Source organism: Antedon mediterranea, chromosome 1 (assembly GCF_964355755.1).
Source record: "Antedon mediterranea chromosome 1, ecAntMedi1.1, whole genome shotgun sequence".
Lineage (NCBI taxonomy): Eukaryota > Metazoa > Echinodermata > Crinoidea > Comatulida > Antedonidae > Antedon > Antedon mediterranea.
The window spans coordinates 4,382,113-4,389,185 of NC_092670.1; the positions used below are offsets into that span (position 1 = coordinate 4,382,113).

At 34.2% G+C, this 7,073-nt stretch overlaps 1 protein-coding gene across 1 annotated transcript in view; it reads right to left on the reverse strand.

Annotated features, from left to right (window-relative positions):
- Window positions 1-7,073, reverse strand: part of LOC140054221 (small ribosomal subunit protein eS8-like) — a 225,609-nt gene that overhangs the window by 144,425 nt on the left and 74,111 nt on the right. The gene's annotated exons all lie outside the window — the stretch shown is intronic.

Genomic DNA, 7,073 nt, shown 5'->3' on the forward strand with positions numbered 1-7,073 from the left:
CGAGATATGTCCCTTATGTAAAAACAAGGTCAAAGGTCAAAAGTCGTATTTCCGGTCATTTTGTATGAAAATGTTTTATTATAGTACATAGGAAAGTGCATATTCTGAACAATATAAGACCAAAATCAAACCTCTATGATCACTCGTTGTCAAGATATAGGTCGAATACAAAAATATTGCGAAAATCGTTATGCAATAATGTCAAAGGTCAAAAATGATATTTCCCGTCAAATTTCAAAAATATGTTCCATTAAAGCGAATATAAATATGGATATTTTGAATAATTTAAGACAAAAATAAAATCTTTATGACCAGGGGTTACCAAGATATGATCCTTATGTAAAAACAAGGTCAAAGGTCAAAAGTGGCATTTACGGCCATTTTGAACAAAAACTTTTCATTATAGTACATAGAAATGTGCATATTCTGAACAATTTAAGACCAAAATCAGACCTCTAAGATCAGTCTTTGTCAAGTACCATCTATATTTTTGATTTTGATAAATCCAAGATGGCCACCAAAATGGCCCCCAAAAAACCCCATGGGACAATATTTCGTCTTGGGAACATCAAAAAATGTTAATTACATATATTCAGGATTACAAAAATGTACATTAAAAAAATACATCATGGGGGTGCACGGTAACCCCCTCCTTCCTACCCTACATCAAGGCATACAGGTGCAATCGCATAGTCTCTGGGCATTTCTGTGGACTGCTGTCCTCAGTCCTCTACCTTCAACCCATTTCTGTCTGGTGTTTTCGCTTCTCCTTTCCCTTCCTTTTTTATTAGGTGGCATTTTTTGAACAACTTTCAATATGTTTTTTAAGAATGGTTTCGCTGAAATCCACACACTTTTTTGCCATATAGTTTACACTGCTGTTCATCAGCAGTTGGCTTTCTTTAAGATTCGGTGGCAGTTTTTGAATAATATGATTTATTCCTTGTGATGAGTCGAGACTTGCTAGATCCGATGGTGGAGGCGGAATAATCTCCTAATTGAATAATGGTCCTTGAACTGGTATAGGTAGGTTTTTGTACTCCTGCAGTTGGCTTCTTGACAGTGGTGGTATAGGAGTATATTCCTAATGGTGGCTTCTTGAAGTTGGCTGTGGTTTAGGATTGACACGCTTGGTAGTACTATCGTCACTCTCAACATCACTAATGATGCTATATGTATCATACTCATTAAGATCTTCATCTTCTTCGAGCAATGAATCTGCTCAAGCCTGACAAATCGCTGCATTTTCTTCATTGAAGACATCTGCCTCGGCAATTGCTTGGACCCTCAACAGGGAAGCTCTTTTCATTGCGAACTCAACTTTTGCCTTTGCTATAACTAGATCGAAATGGACTTACGGATGATCCAACTTCTGACATCTTGCAAGTTTCCACTCGCACTTCCAGTCACTTGAAAAAGTAGAAACTTTCTGCAATAAATAGAAACTTGTAACTCGTTGTGTTGATCAAATAAGTAATAATGTTTATTAATTTATATAATGTAATGTCTATAGATTAATTCGTCTCACCAAAGTTGCTTGATATTTAAATGATCTAGGCCTAGTTGGTCTGTTACCGTCTATTCTTGTCTACATGACAGTGATAAATGTTATGTTTGAAAGTTACAAGCAAAGATACTATAGCGCCACGAAGCCTTTGTAAAATGTCCCCAATATCATTCATATCCTTTTCTGTAAATGAAATACATGAAATTTGACACTTTCTGCAATAAATAGAATCAGAGTGGGGTCATTGTATGAACCTAAGGGCGGAAATGTGTGCATTTGACTTTTCAGAAAAATATGCATCCCTGAGTTTCATTTTTCTTTACAATATTATTGCATAAATCAATGTCTCTCCCCTGAAATTTATTCAGATTTTTTATTTTATTACAAAGAATAAATACAAAATTAGGATTAAAAAATGTATAAAACCAAAGTGAATGATGCAAGGACGACCCATAACATCGACTAGTCAATTTATTTTCAATAAGGTCCAGGTTGACACTATTTTTTATTATGGATGATAGAAGTTTTTAAATGTGTACAACAAATGTCAGAAGATTGTAAAACTTAATGTAGCTACTTGCAACATCGCTTGCAACGTCTCTTTGATTCCAGATGACACCAACTGATACGCTTGTGTCTCAGTTTCTTCGGAGTGAAGGTCTCGTAGAACTGCACCAGCCTCAAACGAGCAAAGGTTATATTGCATTCTCTTACCATCACACGGTAACTCTCACGGTAGCAATCAGTGAAATAGTTGACACACAGAGAAGCGTTTTTTTTGTCGTGTTTGGCCATCTAAAAGCACTTTGGTTTGTACGAAAATATAAGAAACATCTCCTAGCTTCAATGATAATCAATCGTCTATCCTACACTACTTAATTGTTATAATATCGTACGTAGTACTCACACGTTTCACTCTCAGGAATAAGAAAAATATCTACTATTATAAGATAATAATCGTGATTTCTCGCAGACAATTCTTTACAACCAGAACAACTGTTGACATCCACAACGTCCATGTTCAAAATCCGAAACATCTGGTTTACAAATACCTGGATTTCTTAATGGAAGTCCTCATGCATCATAGTAATGTTTACCTCAGCTGGCGGTAAATTCGGTTAGGGGCATGTTCCTTTCTATAATGTGCAATGCATGGATGATATGACATTTTCTCTTTCTTTTCATTGGAGAGCTTATGTGGTTCCCATGTTTACCTCTTCTGTCCTTTGGTGCATACATTCCAATTCTTGTTCCATCTATTACTTTCAACAGCCACTTTATTTATTACATTTAATGCTTGATGCTTTGAAGTCTAATGTGGTCAGACAGAATGTTCAGCTTACATTTCATTTTCGTCGGTGAGCATTGATGAATTCTTAAATGCATGTTTGCAAGAATTAATTGCATTTTGATCTTTTCACTCGTTGTTGTTCCAAAGACATCATCCAGTGTTATAACGCCCTCTAATTACGGCGTTATAACGCCCTAATTACGGCGTTATAACGCCCTAGTATCCCATTCTTTCTGGTCATTGTAATTGTTTCTGTGCACTTCTTTTTGCATGGAGGTAGGAAATTTTTCTTCTTTATGAAAAAAAAACAACAAACAATGTTAGATATTATCTTTAGTTTGAAATAAAAAGTTCAATCAATCATTCTATATGAAATAGTATTACTTCATGTTGAAATACTTACTTGTTTTCATTTTTATGCTGGGCCATCATTTTCTACTGCTTAGGCCTAATCTTTCCTCTCTGCTGGTGGTGTAGGCCTTCAAGTGTCTCCGCGTCGTATTCCCCTGTCAACAACAGTTCCGGTTTGATCTGTGAGAGAGAAAGGTATTTACAACTTTATCTCCAATACACTTGTATTTTTAAATACATGCATCCATTGCATGACCGTTGTCATAAAGACAGGGATAATCCTGCATTATGGTCATAAACAAATTTGTATTTTTGATCTTCATCTGAATGATAAAGCATTTAAGCGCAATTTTGAAGCCACCAAGTTCTCCAAAGATGTTTTAAAATGTTTTTATTATCTTTTATAAGGAACCACCACAATTTTTTTCTGTTTTGAGAAAAATGAAGAGAATATTTGCCTAGTTGATGACCTGTTTACTAATTCCCAAGCACTCGAGTAATCCAGATTGCAACGTATGGAGCGGAATGTTTGAGCATGACACAACTAGAATAAGATACACATTTTAGAGTCATGGTGTTATACAAGAATATTTTACGAGAGTCATGGTCCATCCAGTTGAAGCTGATCATTACTAAAAATACAATTTGACAAGACAATAAAATACAACAATTAGAAATTAAAATTAAAAAAGATATTGTGGATTTCATGGATGGAGAGGAGTACGTACAAGTTAGGTAAGATCGGAAAAAACTGGAGAAAAATCGTTGAAAAAACAAAAACAAAAATATTTTAGAAATACTGTATTGCTAGACATCAGGAACTAATATAACGCAATATATTTTAATGCGAACTGTGCAAGATAAGCGATCGTGAGGAATGCATAATGCAAGATAAATCATAAGATGGACGGAGTTACAGCAAAGACTGGTCTTAGAACTGTGGAAACAGTTAGTTTGGCACAGGATCGTAAGGCATGGAGGAATCTCGTCGTTGGCATAGTTGCTTGGACACCCTGAGCCATCGGCGTAAAGAAGAAGAGAAAGGATACCATTTAATGGGACATTAACTATCATTGTCAGAGAAACTGGGAAAAAGGCAATCCTACTTGGAATGATTGTATTCCCTGAAAATGATCATTTCTTACCTTTTTCAAAAGGTGGTCAATACATGGAGGTACATAAGATAATCAAAACAGGAGTATACCAAAATCTTAGAAAGAATAGTTGTGCCTTCTACAACAAAAGTCAGAGTGGGAATCATTTTAATAATGAGAAGGCCCACAGACTAGTGTTTGGATAGACATGAATGGGTCAGATTTATCTATTAACTGAGTTGATATTAACAATCAACTGCTATTCTCTGATGAGGATTTAAAAAGTGATAACCGATAATAATAAATTTGTTAAGTGCTTAGTGCGCCTGTAAAAAAAAGAAAATTATGGAAACTAATCCGTAGCCTAAGAAATTATCAGGAATTATAACTTTACTGATAAAAAATCAAACTCGTCTCATAGTTTGGATAACTGCATTTATTTTATTTATTACCTCTGACATATATTAAAATGTTGACCCATGTCAACTGATGAAATGATCTGATTAGATTTCGTAACATGATGGTAAAACATCAAATTGGTGACTGAATAGATACCTATAGCCATAAAAATGCAATACAAGACCAAACTAAGCTTCAATAAATTGATTTTTTCAATTGGTCAATTGTAACATTTGACCCCAGATGCCAGCTTGTGCTTGTTTTAGTTGTTTAATAATAATATATGACACTGTTTGCTTTCCACCTCTCTTCTGATAATCCTTAAGAAGATTCTTTTTTTTTTCATTTAATACCTCTTCTCCTTCAAACCAGATCAAAGCATCCATTCTGTAGTCTTTTTGAGGTAGGTAGCCATGTAGGCTAGTTCTTTCTTATAGAGTCTTCAATGCTGATTAGCCCTCTTCCTTCTTCCACCCTCTGTAATTTCTCATAACGTTACATCTGGTACACACTTTCATTGCCATAATTTGCCTAGTTTTTCTGTCCATGATGACAGCTCTTTCACAGTCCAATCAAACAACTATCCCTGCATTGTAACGTACAGTTTATCACGGCCCATGTGTTGGTGCCACTAGTTCGAGTTCAAAAAACATTTATTTATTCAACAATGGCATTATACAGTATAATATAATTATAGGTGTGTACATAAATGAAAACACTGATCATAGTTTCTCCATTAAATTTGGATTTTCCTTATATGCTCAGATGTTACATTGTCTTTCATCTTGGCCTTAAGAACCCTATCCAGCTGCAATATACCAAAGTATTTGCATCCTTCTCTTCCTGATGTTGATCGTCTAATAAATCCAATCAACACAACTGGCTGCAACTCGCGCGCGTACGAAGCCTGCAGTGAAATTGCTGGAGCGTAAAAGCTGTGCGCACTGCAGTTTGCACTAGGATAAAATTGATACAAGATAACTTAAATTGTCAAATAGTTCATCAACGAAAGATTTGAAATTGGTTTTTCTCATGGCAACATAAAATAAAAATAGAATAAAACCAGTAAAATGTTAAAACACAGAGATATGCACAGATATATGCTTGCGAACATCGTGCAAGTTGTCGAATAAAGGATATCCAACAAACAGCAAACAAATGTCGCTGCAAGCTATTGACTTTGATTAAAAAGACTTTTACCCAAACTGCTAAAATGTGTCCTCATATTCTCTCCTTTTCTCTATAGTTTCCAAAATGCTAACTTTTCTTTACAATAAAAAACGCTGATTGATACATATAGTCGTGATTGATTATAGACGCATGTAAAAATGCCTTTCGTTGATTGATTGATAATTTTAATAGTTATTCGAACATTTTTCTTTATTTACTTGAATGTACCATTGTGCACATATACAAAAGCCGTGAGACACAAACAACGTTAGAATATAAATTATCTCCTGAGCAAGAACGAACCACCGACTCTCTATTTTGCAAATGTGCTGATTTTTTTACTAATCGTGATTACTGTAGAGATTCGCTCGGGAATGATTGAAACTTTACTACTGTAAATAGGCCTTGTTAAATCATGTTTTTTTTATCTAACTTTTATTTTACTTACTCTGGACGCACATTCATTCAAGAAGTGTGCCACTGTTTCAAAAGTGTATCTTCCAAATAAATTATTATTATTATTACTTTAATAAAACAATGTGCTTCTTTTCACAAATTACTTAAACTCTACTTTATTTCGTCTAACAGCAATTCCTCTTAAAAGAAGTAATGTATTTATGTTTTAATCAGATGGTTTTATTCTGTTCACAATAATAATTCACTATCCATATGTATGTATTTTATTATTATACGACATATAGTTATCGTTTATCATGTATTTTTTTATCAAATATAAGGTCAAGAACAATTGTTTTTCGTTTGGTTTTAACCTTATTTACGGTTTTATTTTCAATTCAAATTATTATTTTGTATTTATCTTGATCGTATTAAAAAAAATGTGCTGTCGCACAAACGAAACTTCGTTCTAAAATATGTTGTCTTTTATTCAAACTAGATCTGCTTTCCTCAAATGACTGTCGGATGAACTTAAATACCATCTCCTTATTAGGTCCATGGTCGGATCATCTTATTTTGGCCATTTCGAAGGAATTCGCTGAAATCATTTTTTTTTTTTTTTTGCGGGAGTGTGTTTTGGTGATTTCGAAGGATCGTCATCATCACCCTCGTTAATAATAATATTTTCAGATGTTCTTGGTTGATTGTCAATATCACGTTTCCCATTTGTGCACATAAAAATGTCCTCTACATGAAAATAGGAATAAAATGTTGGACAGTTCATTAATCCTATTTTCGTTAACGATACAGTCGTTGAAGTACCATGTTACAGAATTGATATATATCGTATTCAAATATTTACGGC